The 18,173-nt window shown below is 35.0% G+C and overlaps 1 long non-coding RNA gene across 1 annotated transcript in view; it reads right to left on the reverse strand.

Annotated features, from left to right (window-relative positions):
* The window catches only part of LOC123288754 (uncharacterized), a 2,093,166-nt gene that overhangs the window by 1,159,016 nt on the left and 915,977 nt on the right, over nt 1-18,173 (reverse strand). The gene's annotated exons all lie outside the window — the stretch shown is intronic.

Consider the following 18,173-nt stretch of genomic DNA (forward strand, 5'->3'; position numbering starts at 1 on the left):
CTTTTTAATGTAAACTAATCTATAGTGACAGAAAGTAGGTCAGTGTTCATCTCGGATTATGGATAGGTTAGTGTTAGGGGCTGAGAACAAAGAAGAATAGGAGTAATGTACTACAAAAGAGAAAGAGGAAACTTTTTTTTTTTTAAGACTAATGCTTTTTTTTTTTAAAGATTTTATTTTTTCCTTTTTCTCCCCAAAGCCCCCCAGTACATAGTTGTATATTCTTCGTTGTGGATCCTTCTAGTTGTGGCATGTGGGACGCTGCCTCAGCGTGGTCTGATGAGCAGTGCCATGTCCGCGCCCAGGATTCGAACTAACGAAACACTGGGCCGCCTGCAGCCGAGCGCGCGAACTTAACCACTCGGCCGTGGGGCCAGCCCCAGAAAGAGGAAACTTTTGAAGGTGACAAAATATATTCATTTTCTTAATTTTATGGATGGTTTCATAAGTGTATACCTATGTCAAAACATATCAAATTGCATAATTTCAATATGTGTAGTTTATATAAATATCAATATCATCATTAAAGCTGCTAAAAAATAAATTTGTAGTGAGTATGTCCTAAGGTTCAAAACAGAATTAAATTAGAAATAAAAAAATAAGATATTTAGAAAAAACCCAAATATTTGGAAATTAAGCAGCAAATTTCTCAATATAAAGTTATGGAGTAAATCTCAAGGGGAATTGGAAAACATTTGAAGTAAATAAAAATGAAAATACAGCATATCAAAACTGTGGTGATTCATTTAAAGTGGTACTGGAGGAAAATATAGCATTAAATTCTTCTATTAGAAATGAAAGATCTAGAATCGATCTCTTAAGATTCTGTCTTAAGAAGCTAGAAAGAGAACAGCCTAGCAAATGCACAGTAAGGAGAAAGAGAACACTAGAAATCAATGAAATATACAACAGGCCAAAAATATAAAAATTAATAAAGCCAAAAGCTGTTTCTTTACAAGATTTACAAAGTTGATAAATCTCCAGAATGATCAAGAAAAAGATAGAACACAGATTACCAATATCAAGAATGAAAGGAGTGTTCTTACCACAACTCCTTTAGATACTAAGGAAGTAATAAGAAATTTTACCCCAATAAATCTGACAATTAATATTAGTTACAAATTCCTGAAAAAGCATAACTAATAAAATCACCACAAAACGAAAATCCAGGTCCATCTGGTTTAACTGGTAAATTCTTTCAAGAATTTAAAGAAGAAATGACACCAATTCTTACATTTGTCAACTCATATCATTCATGGGCCAAAATTATGCAGATACCAAATCTTGACCAAAAAAGGCATTAAAAAGAAGTTATCTAATATGCCTCATGAATGTAGACACAAGAGTCCTTATAGATAATGTCATACAGTTTTCTTCTAAGATTAGAAATAAAGTAAGAATCCCTACCCTCATTATTTTGATTCATCATTGTTGCAGGTGATTACTAATGAATTAAAACAAGATAAAGAAATAAAAGCATCAATTTGGAAAGGAAGAGGTAAAGATGTCATTATTTGTCTATGACTTCAATATTTAAGTAGAGAATCCTAGGCAATCTACGAAATAACTAGGAAAATAAGCTAGCACCTTAATTCAGCAAGATGCAGGATGTAAGTTTAATACACAAGATTGAATGCATTTTTATGTACAAGTAACAAGAATTTGGAAAGTTAAATTTTAAAAAAGTGCTATTTTCAGAAGCAAATATTTTATTTATTAAAATAAATAAAAGAATTAGGAAGAAATTTCACAAAAGGCATGCATCACCTTTAAATGGAAACTAAGAAACATTCCTGAGAGATGTTAAAGATCTAAATAAACACATCTAACTCTTCATGGATAAGAGAACTCAATATTGTTAAGATGTCGTATATTCACAAAATCATCTATAGAATCAATGCAAGTCTAACCAAAATCCCCTCAGGTTTTATTTATTTATTTATTTCTTAGAAATCAACAATCTTAGTCTAAAATTTATATGCAAATTCAAAGAACCTAGACTATCTAATCATAGAAAGAACAAAGTTGGAGGATGACTTACACTACCTGATTTTGAAACTTCTTATAAAGCTACAGTAATTAAGAAAATGTGATACTGGCATAAATTTTAAATACGTTAATGGTACAAAATGAAGAGCTCAAAAATAGAACCTCTTCATCCCTTGATTTTTAGACAATGTTGCCAAAGCAATCCAATGGAGGAAAAAAAGTCTTTTCAACAAATTGTCTTAGAACAACTGTATCTGTAAGAAAATGAGCCTCAACCCCCACCTCACTCCATACACAAAAATTAATTAGCGATGGATTTATAGACCTAAAAGAAAGAGCTAAAACTATAAAGCTATTGGAAGAATACACTGGAGAATGTCTGCATGACTTGAAAGTAATAAAGTTTTTCAGACAGTACACAGAAAGCAAAACTTTAAATTAGATCTTATCAAAATTAATTTTTTTCTCACCAAACGATTCTATTAGGAAAATAAATAGGCACATAAATATAAACTAATGCTATTGACTATATATAAACAGAGATAAACATAGGAATGGAGATATAGTTTTTTTTTTCCCTGTTAACGGAAGAGTCCAGAATCAATGTCATTTCAGTATCAATGGGCACACCTAATGCCCAGATCTTGCTTTCTGCCTTCTACACATAATTAAAAGGAACCAGAGCTTCTTAGAGAAATATCTTATTCCAGTTTTGAGTTAGGAAAAGTGAGCCTTGAAAACTGATTGTAACATATAGCAATAAATAAAAAATCTTTTAGTTCATGGTGATAAAGAGGGGAAAAAAATAACAGAGAAAATAACCATAAATTCATTTGCCACCATTGGAGGCAACTGTTACACCAAGACTTTACTAGGAAAATTGGTAATTAAAGGGTAAGAATGAGGCATCTACTTACTTGCTTTTAAAGAGGTGTGGTAGTTCATTCCCCTTTGAATTACAGAACTTGGAGTCAGAAATCACTTTTTTGCAGTAAATTTTTATTTTTGAGGAAGATTAGCCCTGAGCTAATATCTGCCACCAATCCTCCTCTTTTTGCTAAGGAAGACTGGCTCTGTACTAACATCCATGCCCATCTCCCTCTCCTTTATATGTGGCACGCCTGCCACAGCATGGCTTGCCAAGTGCTGCGTAGGTCCGCACCTGGGATCTGAACTGGTTAACCCCATGCTGCCGAAGCAGAATGTGCACACTTACCCACTGTGCCACCATGCTGGTCCCCCTAGTAAAATTTTTGCTTCAAGTAAGGGTGGTTAATAAATGTTAAAAGCATTAGTTGTTGCCAAATATTAGCCAAAAAGCCCATTTCAAAGGGGGAAAAGTACCTGAACAGTTCTGATGGGTGCCCTCTGAACCACGTAATTAACTTTATTGCCATACTCTGTGAGAAAATCTGACATCATGTGCAGCTCAATGAGATGCAAATATGAAGTAGAAATATCAATCCACAAGGATATTTGCCTGAAATTGTTAACCTGAATCTATACAAAATAACTCTTAGCAACATTTTGGAACTTTGAACGTGGACTGGATTTTAGATAATATTGGTGGTTTTTAAGGGAGATTACTCTTTTTAGTATGAAAACACTAATGCATTTATACAGAAAAATAAATTTTTCAGAGATCTGTGCTAGAATATTTAGGAGTGAAACTCTATTATGATTGTGACTTAATTTCAATGGTTCAGCACAAAAACCAAAAAACCCCACAAATCATAGCTAGATAAATAAATAAAAGAAATAGGGCAGCAGCTCTTCCTGCCCATGGGTCCTGTCCCCATGCTACTTCATGCTATTCTCTGAATAAAGGAGCACTACTGCCAGGAAAAAAGAAAGAAAGAAATAGGGCAAAATAACAGGTATATGGATGTTTATTAATACTATTCTTTAAAATTTTCTATGTAATTAAAATTTTTCACAATAAAACTTTGAAGAAAATTTAGATTGATATAACATAGTACTTAAAAGCCTTCTTTTTTGCCCCAATATGAATATCAATCCCTTTGTAAATATGAATTGCTTTTCCCCTTAGCCCCTTGGTTTCAAGCAAGGATTAAACAAACAATTTCCCATAGAGTAATGATATGCCTCAAAATTACAGGACGTGGGTGAATGGTATAATCTAGAACTGGCTTTTCCTATTATCAAGAATTCCCAGTACCACAAAGAGAAGAAAATCTCAAGAACTGAGCAGGAAAAAGGCAACATGGAAGAGGGGAAAGAGTGTGACCCTTGGGGACAGAATTCGATTAAAGTCTTTGTTTTGCCAATATCTAGCAAACAAAGTCTCTAAGACCTTATAGTCCTCATCCACAAAGTTTCTATGACAATGTATAACTCATAGATCAGTTGTAAGAATTAAATGAAGAATTAAAACATGTAAAGGGCATATTGTGGGACCAGCACAGTACATAACAGCATAACCAATTATCTCAGTAAAAAAGACTTTAAGAAGCATTGTTAAAATGGAAGACAGTTAATATGAGACAGACTGTGCCATTAGCAATAGAAATGGTTTATATTTACAGCTCAGAGTCTCTGTGACGAATGGATGGTGAGTGTGGGAAAAAGATGATCACAGCCATTTCCCTGATGAAGAGCAATGAAACTCCAGCAATCATGGTGTGCTAATGTAAGCTATTAGGGAAACAGCAGGGGGCAAGAATTTGTTCACTGTAAGGGAATGTAATATTTATCAGTGCTTATTAGACTGTGAGGGTTATATGGTTTTGCTCTTGCTGAAAATGGTCGTTGTACTAAAAATTAAAATAAAGTGCAAAAAGCAAATATGTTTTGTAGCTAGATTGCCAGATAAATCTGTGTCTGAGAAGTCACAGGAGGCCCCTTACTAAACTGAATAGAGTAGGTGATTTTGTTGGGGATTCTATGTGAAAGTGGACTAAGTCATGTCCAAAAGATCTTAGGTAAAGAAAACCTAAAGAAAATACTCTATGACAGGTCATTTTTCCTCCCTGTCCATATGTTGCCCACCTAGAAAATGCACAGGTTGGATTAGGCTTATTTCAAAAAGCCTTGGGACTCTAGCATACTTGAAGTCTATGAGGTTACTCTTGTTATCCAATACTAACTTCATTATGATTAATATTATATCTGAACATATGTATCTCACCATTTTGCCCTTTTCTCACTCTGCTAAAGCCACACTCCCCTCTGGCTGTTCCTCCAAAATTTTAGGACCACTCTCACCTCAGGACTCTGCACTTGCTGTTTGTTCTATCTGGAAGTCTCCTTATCCAGGTAGCTATAGGGTTCACTCCCTTATTTTTCAACTCTGCTACATGTTACCTTCTCAGTAAGGGCTTTATTACCAGTTGTAAAATGAGCTTGGTGGATACATCTTTCTCTCTCTCTCTTTTTAATTTCTGAAACATTTTGTTTAAGATGTAAAGCAATTGTTCCAAAAACTTATAGTAAATGCAACTTTCACTTCCCAATAGCTTGTGGAAAATCAATACTCCTGCTGAAACAACTAGATAAAATTTTAAAAATCATATTTTTAAAAACATCAGAGATCCATGGAAGCAAAGATAACTAGATGAATTAAAATCCTTAAGAGAGGAAACAATATTCTTCATAGGGATATTTGCTGACTATGGACATAGACTGAAGATTGGATCAATCACAGGCAGAGGGCCTTTGTTAGGGGAAAGGAAACCAAAAAAACTTCTAGCGGGTACATGATAATGAAATTAAAAAATTAAAAATGTCAATGATCTTAAATGATGGCCAGATCACTCCAAGTGGCATTTGCTGAGTTAGGGCTGTGCAAGAGTCTGAGGAACTAGGGTACACATTAAAAGCATCTAAAAGGCAGAATAAAATCTCCTGCTTCCTCACAGTGCTAATAAAACAGACTTGCTAGAGAAAAGGTATCTATCTCAAGTATACAGCCTGTCTTTCCCTCAAGATATTTTTCTTCTTCCTTTTAGCCTCCAAATGTGTGAGAAAATATCTGCCAGGGGAATTAAGAGAACCAAATGCATGATGGGTGACATCAGCATCATGGCGGAGTGAGCTTTTCCCTTAGACTCTCCCTTCTAAGATACAATGAAAAAGACATTCATAAACTGACAGAGGACATTCACACAACACAATAGATGTGTAAGAAACCCACACAGCCATATGTCTGAATGTGGAGGTGCTGGACCCCCAGGGAGGAAGTGGAAGGAAGTGAGAGAATCTCCTCTCCCTCCCCAGAAGTGACCTAGGGTGTGGAACTACACATGGCTCTGAGAGGAGGGGGGAGGGGTGACCCTACTTGGGAACACTTTCACTCTCCAAATTGCCTCCCAGCCCTAGGAAATCTCCACTCAAAGGAGGCTAAGTTATAGCAGGGGTGTCTTGATCAAGCCACAAACCAAGGAAGGAGCATAGTGAGGGCAGAGCAAGAATGCCCCTGGTATCATTCATGAAAAAGAAAGCGTCCCTCACCCTGCCCAGCGCACCAGCTCTGCCGGTTGGCCAGAGCGAGGGACCTCTGCCAGAGTGCCTGCGCATGTGTCAGTAAAACAGCACCTGTGAGTGAGCAGAGATGGGCTCTGTCAGCATAGATTCCAAAAGACAGACATAGATGCCAGAGATCATAGTGGGCTCAGAATACACATCTCCTGCCCTACCAGTGGCAGCAGGTGTAATTGCAACCAGATACTACCAATACATGAAAGCACAAATCCACACTATAAAATAATATGATGAGGTATAGTAATACTCCAGACCAGAAGGAAAATGGCAAGCACCCAGAAATCAATCCTCTGCCTAAAGGCGCAGAAATTTACAATCTAAATGGCAGAGAATTCAAAACATAAATAAACTCAATGAGTTACGAGAAAATTCAGAGATAGTTCAATGAAATTACTGAACTGAGGGAATTCTTCACAAAAGAGATACAAATTATAAAGAAAAACCAATTAAAAATGTTGGAGATGAAAAACACAATGAATGAAATAAAGAAAGATCTAGAGTGCTTGAAGAACAGAACTGACATTATGGAGGGCAGAATTAGCAATCTGGAGGACAGAAATATAGGAATGCTTCAGATGGAGGAGGAGAGAGAACTAAGACTAAAAAGAAATGAAGAAATTCTCCAAGAAATACCCAACTCAATTAGGAAATGCAACATAAGGATTATAGGTATTCCAGAAGGAGAAAGGAGCAGAAAGCTTGTTCAAAGAAATAATAGTTGAGAATTTCTCAAAGCTGGGGAAGGAGCTGGAATTACAAGTAAAAGAAGTTAATAGATCTCCTAATTAGATCAATGTAAAAAGACCTTCTCCAAGGTATATAGTAGTAGATTTGGCAATAGTCAATGACAAAGAAAAAATACCAAGGACAGCAAGGCAGAAGAAAATAACTTACAAAGGAACCCCTATCCAGATTTCAGTTTATTTCTCAGCAGAAGCTAGGAGAGAGTGGAATGATATATTAAAAATTATTAAAAAGAAAAACATTCAGCCAAGAATACTCTATCCAGCAAAAATATCTTTCAGATATGATGGAGGCATAAAAATGAGAAAATTGCAACTGTCTATCAGAACAGGTCAGCAAAACTTAATTTTAACAGTAAAGGTAAAGGGAAGGACAGCATCAAAAATAACTATAATCTCATCATTTTAACCGTAAACTCACAGCACAAAATGGAATAAAAGTTGTGATAACAATAACTTAGAAGTAGAAGAAGAAAGGGATGGAACCTGCTTAGACTAAGGAAATAAGAATCTATCAGAAAATGGACTATCTCACCTACGAGATTTTTTATATAAACCTCATGGTAACCACTAAACAAATAATCAGAACAGAGACACAAATGATAAATAAAGATAAAACTGAGAAAACAATCATAGAGAACTACCAAACTAAATCAGCTGTCTGAAATACATGAGACAAGAATCAAGAGAAATACAGAGCAACTGGAAAACAAGAGACAAAATGGCAGAATTAAGAGCTCATATATCAATAATCACTCTCAATGCAAATGGATTGAATTCTCCAATAAAAAGACACAGAGTGGCTGGATGGATTAAAAAACAAGATCCAACAATATGCGACCTCTAGGAAACACATATTAGCTCTAAAGACAAACAGACTCAGAGTGAAGAGATGGAAGATGATACTCCAAGCTAACAGCAAACAAAAGAAAGCAGGTGTTGTCATACTTATATGAGTATAAGTATGTATATGAGTATAAGTATAAAATAGACTTCAGGTTAAAAAAGACAATGAGAGAAAAAGAGGGGCAGTATATAAGGATAAAAGGGACACTCCACCAAGAAGACATAACACTCATAAATAATTATGTATCTAACACAGGAGCACACCAAAGTATCCAAAGTACTTATTAACAAATCTAAAGGGAGATATTAACAACAACACAATCATAGTAGGGTACCTTAACAGCCCACTTACATCAATGGATAGATCATCCACACAGAAAGGCAACAAGGAAATAGTGGAATTAAACAACAAACTAGACCAGATGGATTTAAATAGATATACATAAACAACAAAAAGAACAGAATACAAATTCTTCTCAAGTGCACATGGAACATTCTCAAAGATAGACTATATGTTGGGTAACAAGGCAAGCTTCAATAAATTTAAGAAGATTGAAAATCATTTCAAGCATCTTTTCTGACCATAATGATATGAAACTAGAAATCAAATACAAGAAAAAAGCTGGGAAAGTGACAAATATGTGGAGACTAAACAACATGCTACTGAACAATCAATGGCTAATTTAAAAAATTAAAGGAGAAATAAAAAAAACACCTGGAGACAAATGAAATGAAAATACATCATACCAACTCATATGAGATCCAGCAAAAGTGGTCCTAAGAGGGAAATTCATAGCAATACAGACCCACCTTAAAAAAACAAGACAAATCTCAAATAAGCAATCTTAAACTACACCTAACAGAATGGAAGAAAGAACAAATAAAGCTCAAAGTCAGCAGGAGGAGGGAAATATTAAAAATTAGAGCAGAAATAAATGAAATTAAAACAAAAGAAGTAGAAAGGATCAATAAAACAAAGAGCTGGTTCTTTGAAGAGGACGAACAAAATTGACAAACTTTTAGCCAGACTCACTAAGAAAAAAAGAGAGAAGCCTCAAATAAATAAAATTAGAAATGAAAGCGGAGAGATTACAATGGATACCACAGAAATACAAAGGATTATAAGATATTACTATGAAAAATGATAATGCCAGCAAATTGGACAATCTAGAAGAAATGGACAAATTTTTAGACTCATACAACCTCCCAACACTGAATCAAGAAGAAATAGAGACTCTGAATAGACCAATCACAAATAAAGAGATTGAAACAGTCATCAAAAACCTCCCAAAAAATAAAAGTCCAGGACCAGATGGCTTCTCTGAAGAATTCTACCAGACCTTCAAAGATTTAGTACCTATCCTTCTCAAAGTATTCCAAAAAATTGAAGAAGATAGAATAATTCCTAACACATTTTATAAGACTAACATCCCCGTGGTCCCAAAACCAGACAAGGACAAACAAAGATGGAAAATTATAGGCCAATATTGCTGATGAACATAGATACAAAAATTCTAAACAAAATTTTGGCAAACCAAATACAGCAATACATTAAAAGGATCATACACCATGACCAAGTGGGAATTATACCAGGGATACAGGGATGGTTCAACATCCGCAACTCAATCAATGTGATACATCACATTAGCAAAATGAGGGATAAAAACCCAAACATCTCAATAGATGCAGAGAAACCATTTGACAAGATCCAGCATCTATTTATGTTAAAAACTCTCAATAAAATGGGTATAGACAGAAACTACCTTAACATAATAAAGATCATATATGACAAACCCACAGCCAACTTCATACTCAGTGGGGGGAAATTGAAAGCCATCCCTCTGAGAACATGAACAAAACAAGGGTGCCCACTCTTGCCACTCTAATTCAACATAGTACTGGAGCTTTTGGCCAGAGAAATTAGGCAAGAAAAAGAAGTAAAGTTTATCCAAATTGGCAATGAAGAAGTGAAACTCTCAATGTTTGCAGATGACATGATTTCATATATAGAAAACTCTAAAGAGTCCATCAGAAAAGTATTAGAAATAATCAACAACTAGAGCAAAGTTCCAGGGTGAAAATCAACTTAGAAAAATCAGTTGTATTTCTATACTCTGATAATGAACTAACAGAAAGAGAACTCAAGAATACAATCCCATTTACAACCACAACAAAAAGAATAAAATATCTAGGAATAAATTTAACCAAGGAGGTGAAAGACCTATACAATGAAAACTATAAGGCATTATTGAAGAATTGATGATGACATAAAGAACTGGAAAGATATTCCACACACATGGAATGAAAGAACAAATATAGTTAAAACACCCATACTACCAAAAGCAATCTACAGATTCAATGCAATCCCAATCAGAATCCCAATGACATTCTTCAGGGAAATAGAACAAAGAATCCTAAAATTCATATGGGGCAACAAAAGACCCCAAATAGCTAAAGCAATCCTGAGAAAAAAGAATCAAGCTTGAGGCATCACAATCCCTGACTTCAAAATATACTACAAAGCTGTAGTAATTAAACTAGCATGGTACTGGTACAAAAATAGACACACAGACTGATGGAACTGAATTGAAAGACCAGAAATAAAGCACTCATCTATAGACAGGTAATCTTTAACAAAGGAGCCAAGAATGGAGAATGGAAAGGCTCTTCAGTAAATGGTGTTGGGAAAACTGGACAGCCATGTGCAAAAGAATGAAAGTAGACCTTTATCTTTCACCATACACACAAATTAACTCAAAATGGATCAAAGACTTGAAGGTAGGATGTGAAAACCATAAAACTCCTAGAAGAAAATATAGGCAGTATACTCTGACATTGGTCTTAGAAGGATCTTTTCAAATACCACATCTACTCAGGCAAGGGAAACTTAGGAAAAAATAAACAAATGGGACTTCATCAAACTAAAGTCAAAGGAAACCAGGAACAAAATGAAAAGACAACCCACCAACTGGGAGAAAATATTTGCAAATCATATATGCGACAAGGGGTTAAGATGTTCAACATCACTAATCATCAGGGAAGCGCAAATCAAAACTACACTGAGGTATCACCTTACACCCATTAGAATGGCTGTAATCAACAAGACAAAAATAACACTTGTTGGAGAGGACATGGAGAAAAGGGAACCCTCACATACTGCTGGTGGGAATGCAAATTGGTGTAGGCATTATGGAAAACAGTATGGAGATTTCTCAAAAAATTAAAAATAGAAAGATCATATGACCCACCTATCCCACTACTGGGTATTTATCCAAAGAACTTGAAATCAGCAATTCAAAGAGACTTATGCACCCCTATGTTCACTGCAGCATTATTCACAATAGCCAAGATTTGGAAGCAACCCAAGTGCCCCTCCACTGATGAATGGATAAAGAAGATGTGGTATATAAATACAATGGAATATTATTCACACACAAAAAAGGCAAAACCGTCCCATTTGTGACAACATGAAAGGACCTTGACAGTATTATGTTAAACAAAATAAGCCATACAGAGAAAGACAAACACCATATGATTTCACTCACATGTGGAAGATAAACAAACACATGGACAAAGAGAACAGATTAGTGGTTACCAGAGGGAAAGGGGTTTGCAGGCACAGACATAAGGTGTAAGGGGGCACATTTATATGGTGGCTGGCAAATAATAATGTGCAACTGAAATTGCACAATGTTATAAACTATTATGACCTCAATAAAATAAAAAAATTAATAAAAGAATACATTGCACGTAAATAACTAGGAACCATGGGGATTTAAAGGTCTCAGACTGAAAAAGGTAACACATATAACTTGGAATCTAAGCAACAGGATATTAGAACTGTGGATTGTAGTTCCTGGAAGGCCTCCTGTGTAGCCTCTTTCTTTCTTTCTTTTCTTTTTTTCCCCCCAGCTTTATTGAGGTATGATTGACAAAATTGTAAGATATTTAAAGTGTACATGATTTGATTTACATATACATTGTGAAAGGATTCCCGCGTTGAGTTAATTAACACATCCATCACCTCAAATAGTTATCCCTTTAGTTTTTCTTGGGGAGAAGACATGAAGTATTTGGATGAATCTTCATTCTGTCTTTTGTTTTATGAAGTTTGCTTTTCTAATAATACTACCTCTATGATGTTTACCTTGTCCAAATTCAAAGACATGAAGATATTCTCTTTTTGTTTAATTTACTTTATTTTTAAAACATTTCAATTGGAGTTCTGATTAATTAAATTAGCTACCTTCATCAAGCATTTAATCCATGTATATTTAATGTAATTACTGATAAGGTAGAATTTATGTCTGCCATTTTGCTATTTCTTTTATATGTCTTACATCTTTTAGTTTCTTTATTCCTTTATTAATTCTTTTGTGTTGAATAGACATTTGTAGTGTACCACTTTAATTTCCTTGTTGATTCTTTTACCATATATTCTTAAATTGTTTTCTTAGTGGTTGCACTGGAGATTACAATCAACATCTTAATTTATAAAATTCTAGTTCAGTTCAACACAAACATTTGAAATAGTACAAAAACAAAAACAAAACCTTGCTCCTTTATAGCTCCATTCTTTCTCTCCTTCTTTGTGCTGTTATTGTCATGCAAATTACATATTATACATTACGTTCCCATGAACATGGATTCATAATTATGTTCCACACAGTTGTCTTTTATAACAGATAAGAGAGAAAAGAATTACAAACAAAAAATCCTTTTGTATTGTTTTGTATATTTATGTATGTTGTTACTCTTACTGGTGCTCCTTATTTTTTGTGTGTGGATTTGAGTTACTGCCCAGTGTCCTTTCATTTTAGCCTTAAGAACTCTCTTTAGCATTTTTTGTAGGGCAGGTCTGCTATCAACAAAGTTTCTCAGATTTTTTTTCTGGAAATGTCTTAATTTTTCCTTTATTTTTGAAAGATAGTTTTGCTGGATACAGAATCCCTTGCTGACCATCTTTTTCTTTCAGCACTTTGAATATATCATCCCACTACATTCTGGCTTCCTGGTTTCCGGTTAGCAATCAGTTGTTACTCTTATTGAAGATCCCTTGTACATGATGAGTCACTTCTCTCTTGCTGCTTTTAAGATTTTGTCTTTGGATTTCAATAGTTTCATTATGATGCAACTAGGTGTAAATCTTTTTGTGTATATCTTGCTTGGATTTTGTTGAGCTTCTTGGATATGTAGATTGTTTTTCATCAAATATGAGAAGTCTGTAGCCATTATTTCTTCAAAAAATATTTCGGCCACTTCCTCTTTCTCTCCTCTCTTCTTGGAGCTGCCACTTTGTGTATGTTGGTACACTTTATGATGTCCTAGGTTTCTGAGGCATTGTTCCTTCTTCTTCATTCTTTTTCCTTTTTGTTCTTCATACTGGAAAATCTCAATAGACCTGTCTTCATAATTGCTAACTTTATCTTTTGACTAATGAAGTATATTGTTTTGCTTGTTTAGTAGATTTTTTATTTCAGTTACTGTACTTTTCAACTCGAGAATTTCCATTTGGTTCTTTTTTATAATTTCTATCTCTGTATTGATATTCTGTATTTGGTGAGACATCAATCTCATACTTCCTTTTAGTTCTTTGGACATAGTTTCCTTTCAGTCATTAAACATTTAAAATAGCTGATTTAAAATTTTTGTTTAGTAAGTCCAATATCTGGGCGTCCACAGGATGCTTTCTATTTATTGCTTTTTTCCTGGTATATGGGCCATACTTTCTTGTTTTATGCATGTCTCATAATTTTTTTGTTAGCAACTGGACATTTTAAATAATACAATGTGGTGACTTTGGAAATCAGATTCTCCCCCTCCCAGAGGGTTTGTGGTTGTTGTTGCTGTTTGTTGTTGTTTCTATGTCTAGTGATTTTTCTGAACTATTTCTGTAAAATTCTATATTCTTTGTGTTGTGTGGTCTTTGAAGTCTTTGTTAACTTAGTGGTCAGATAAGTGTCTGAAGCCAGTAAGTCTCCCAGTCTTTGCTGGGAGTACCTTTAACATTCACCAGGCAATTGACAACTCAGCCTCAGCCTTTACTTCCTGCTTGTGCAGAGCCGCAAGGTCAGCCAGAGGCGATGACTTAGAGACTTCTCAGTTTTGTCCTGAGCATGTGTGCAGACTAGGACACAGACACAGCACTACACATACATGTGTGCTTCTGGATTACCAGGGATATGTCAGAGATTTTCAATGATTCTACAGATATTTCACTTCCTAGCTTCTCTTTTTAAATGTTTAGTTAGTCTATTGTTTGCACCAACTGTTATCCATTGCCTCAGGCAGTAATGAAGTGAAATAATTGTCTGTAATTCTTTTTGACAAACACCCCCAGGCACAAGGCTTTTGCACTGAGGGAGCTCCAACTCAGGTCAAATAAAGATAGCTTTTCCTGGGAGCCACCAGACAAGTCAAATAAAGACAATTTTCTGGGAATGAGGTTTTGAAGAAGCCCCAACTCTGTTCTGGAGGCTACGAGGCTCCTTGTTTTCGTTGTAATTGTAGGATGTTGATTTTTAAGGATAATGTGAAGCTGGACAGTAAGGGATAGGAATAGGGAAAGTTCAAATGCCTCAGAACTTGTTCTTATTTAGATTCAGCACTTTTCGTTGGAATAAATGCTTTGTGGGTTGCTGCAATCTTTGGTTAATTTCCAGAACTCTGAAAAAGTTGATTCTAAGAATTGTTTTCCAGTTTTTCTGTTACTTTTATGGAGGAGAAAATTTCTGGAGGTCCTTATTCCACAATTTCACTGCCATCCCTCCCCAGATACAGCAGTTAACAAAAGAAAACTCTAAAGTAACAATCATGAATAGTTCAGGAAAATAGAGGAAAGAAATGGACAACCTGTAAGAAAGGATGGAGAATTACACCAGAAAATTGGAATCTATTAAAAGCGTCAAGTGAACATTATAATAAAGAAAAATACAGTATCTAAAATTATGATCTCATTGGATAGGTTTAACAGCATACTGAACACAGCAGAAGACAGAATTAGTAAAACAAAAGAACAACAAGAAGACCAAAAGTAGTACAGACAGAGAAAAAAGAAACAAGGAAAAAACCAAAAGATAACAGTATAAGACACCTGTGGAATCAGCTCAGATGTTCTAACATATGCTTAACTGGGGTTCTAGAATGAAAGGACAGAGAGAAGGTATAGAAGCAATCTTCAAAGAAATAATGGCTGATAATTTCCCAAGCTGATGAAAGGCATAGGTCTCAAGATTTCAAATGCTCTGCACACCCCAAGTAGGTAAACACAAAGAAAACCACACCTATGGAGATCAGAGTCAAATTATTGAAACCCAAAGACAAGTATAAAATCTTAAATTTACTAAAAATTAAAATACATAATCAAAGAACCAACAATAAGACTATGATGTGACATTTCAACAAAAGTAATGGAAGCCACAAGATAATGGGAACACCACCTTCAACACATTGAAAGAAAATAATAACCAACCTAGAATTCTATACCAGTAAAATAACCTAAAAGATGAAGGTGAAGTAAACATTTCTTTTTAAATTTTCTAATGCATTAGATAATTTGAATAAGAAAATGTGACTCATCTCTGTTTTTAAGACTAGTTTTTAGACCAGCTTTAGATTTATAACAAAACTGAGGGGGAAGTACAATGATTTCCCATATGCCCCTGAGCCACGCACATGTACAGCCTCTCCCATTATCAACATCACTCACCAGAATTGTACCTTTTTTTTTTTTGACAAGGATCAACCTACATTAACACATCATAATCTTCCAAAGCCCATAGTTTTATGTTAGGTTCACTCTTGATATCATACATTCCCCAGGTTTGAACAAATGTATAATGACATGTATCCATCAATATGGTATCATACAGTCTGTTCACTGTCCCCAAACTTGTGTGTGCTCTGCCTATTCATCTCTCCACACCCCTAGCAACCACTGATCTATTCATTGTCTCCATAGTTTTGTCTTTTCTAGTATGTCATGTCGTTGGAATCATAGTATGTAGCCTTTTCAAATTGGCTTCTTTCACTTAGCAGTATGCATTTAAGTTTCCTCCATGTCTTCCCATGGCTTGATAGCTCATTTCTCTTTAGCATTGATTAATACCCCATTGTCTGGATGTACCACCATTCACCTACTGAAGGACATTTTAGTTGCTTCCAAGTTTTTGGCAATTATGAATAAAACTGCTAAAATCATCTATGTGCAGATTTTGTGTGGACACAAGCTTCTCCTCTTTTTTTGAGACTTTTTTTCTTTTTAGACAAGTTTTAAGTACACAGCAAAATTGAGAGACAGATACAGATATTTTTCATATACTGTCTGTCCACACACATGTGTAGCCTCTCCCATTATCAACATCCCCCAGCAGAATGGTATATTTGTTACAATTGATAAACTTACACATCATATTGACACCTCATATCACCCAAAGTCCATATTTACATTATGTTTCATTCCTAGCGTTCTACATTTTACAGGTTTGTCAAATATATAATGATATGTACCCATCATTATAGTATTATATGGAGTATTTTCACTGCCCTGAAAATTCTCGGCGCTTTGCCAAAATAAACATTTTTGAAGAAGCAAAAACTCATAAATAAAAAGAACATTATAGAAATAGCACACAAATAAATATAAAACTCTTATCATGATAAGCACTATGAAAAAGAGTTACAAAGTGCTGTAAGAGTATTGAATGAGATTGCATCTGATTCAGGATAGGCTCAAGGAAGCAACCGAATAATGAGTAGGAGTTAAAGATGGAAACTAGGACAGCATGAAAGTTTAAAAGAATGTAACCTCTCAGTAAAGCGATTAATCAAGGATTTGCAATCACACCCTGTGTTTAAAGTTAATTCTTTCTTTTACTAGGTAGGACTAGATATTTAAGCAACTTTTCATGAATGATGATACTATTTATTATGAATATTAATAGAATTAAATAAAATAAAGTCTATAGCAAATTTCAGGGGCAATAAAAAGACTTCCCTTACTGGAAGACTAATAGGTCAGAATCCAAAATTGCATCCCTATTCATATATTTTCTAATTTTTCTTAACTTATTTTGAGATAGAATTGATATAGCCAGCCTAGAGGGTCTAGTGGTTAAGATTCGCTCTCTCATTGCCGTGGCCCAAGTTCGTCTCTGAGTCAGGGAACCACATCACCCATCTGTTGGTCGTCATACTGTGGCAGCTGTATGTTGCTATGATGCTGAAAGCTATGCCGCTGATATTTCGAATACCAGCAGGGCCACTCGTGGTGGACAGGTTTCAGCGGAGCTTCCAGATTAAGACAGACTAGGAAGAAGGACCTGGCCACCTACTTCCACAAAAAAAAGGCCATGAAAACCCTATAAATAGCAGCAGAGCATTATCTGATACAGTGCCAGAAGGTGAGAGGATGGCACAAAAAGAGGGAGCAGGGTTCTGCTCTGTTGTACACAGGGTCTCTATGAGGCAGAATTGACTCAAGGGCACTAACAACAAACAAATAATTGACATGCAACATTATATTAGTTTCTGGTGCACAACGTAATGTTTTGATACTTGTACATATTGTGAAATGATCAAGACAATATGTAGTTACAAAAATGTTTTTGATGAGAACATTTAAAATCTACTTTCTTAGCAACCTTAAAATATACATTACAGTAGGGTTAACCATAGTCACCATGCTGCCATAAGTGTCACCCACTAGTATGTTTTTAAAGATTCATTTTTCTCTACAAAATTAAATGCCCCATTGGAGAAGTGAAAATTTAATCTCTTAGTTATTTACTCCTGGTTAATAATAGTTATTTACTCAATGGTAAATGCAGTTACCAGTGGGTTTTTAAGGACTAAAAGAGAAGAGAGGGAACAGATTATTTGTGTATTGGGTGTCTGTGTCAGGGTGGAATAAAGAGGAGAAATTATGCATTGCTAGAAAACATGACATATCTGGCAGGATAAGGGACAGGAAAACACATTTCATCAGCATTCCTATTATGAAGAAGAATGAATTTTACTCTTTCTCAAAAGTGGGAAGGTTGGATGGGGACAGGATTAGAAGAGGAGTGCATTTACTACTAAAAATTAAGTTAAAAT

Source organism: Equus asinus, chromosome 9 (assembly GCF_041296235.1).
Source record: "Equus asinus isolate D_3611 breed Donkey chromosome 9, EquAss-T2T_v2, whole genome shotgun sequence".
Classification (NCBI taxonomy): domain Eukaryota; kingdom Metazoa; phylum Chordata; class Mammalia; order Perissodactyla; family Equidae; genus Equus; species Equus asinus.